Source organism: Chelonoidis abingdonii, chromosome 3 (assembly GCF_003597395.2).
Source record: "Chelonoidis abingdonii isolate Lonesome George chromosome 3, CheloAbing_2.0, whole genome shotgun sequence".
NCBI lineage: Eukaryota > Metazoa > Chordata > Testudines > Testudinidae > Chelonoidis > Chelonoidis abingdonii.
Window position 1 is genome coordinate 46,894,309 of NC_133771.1, and position 645 is coordinate 46,894,953.

Here is a 645-nt window from a genome sequence, read left to right on the forward strand (position 1 = left end):
TTCCAGGCATTAAAGTTAGGCTGACTGATCTATAATTACCTGGGTCCTCTTTGTTCCTCTTTTTAAAGACAGGCGCTATGTTTGCCCTTCTCCATCCTCTGGGAGCTCACCCTTACTCCATGAGTTCTCAAAGATAATTGCTAATGGTTCCAAGTTTGCTTCAGCTCCTTCCTTAAGTATCCAACAATAAATTTCATCAGGTCCTGCTGACTTGATTACATCTAACTTATCTACATATTCTTTAACTTGTTCTTTCCCTGCTCCAGCTTATTGTTCTTAACCTGTTCTTTCACTTCCCCCTTATTGTTAATATGAATTGTGTAAAGTATCTACTCATAATTTACCTATTTAGTGAAGACTGAAGCAAAATAGGCATTAAACACCTCAGCCTTCTTTATGTCATCTGTTATTTGCTCTCCTTCACTGCTAAGTGGAGGACCTACACTTCCCTTCATCTTTCTCATGCTCCTAGTTTATTTACAGAACCTGCTCTTATTGCATTTTGTGTCCCTTGCTAGGTGTAACTCATTTTGTGCCTTAGGGTACGTCTACACTGCACGATTATTTCGAATTAGCTTAAACCAATATTACAAAACAGATCTAATAAAATCGGTTTAGCGCGTCCACAGTGGGATCCCGAAATCG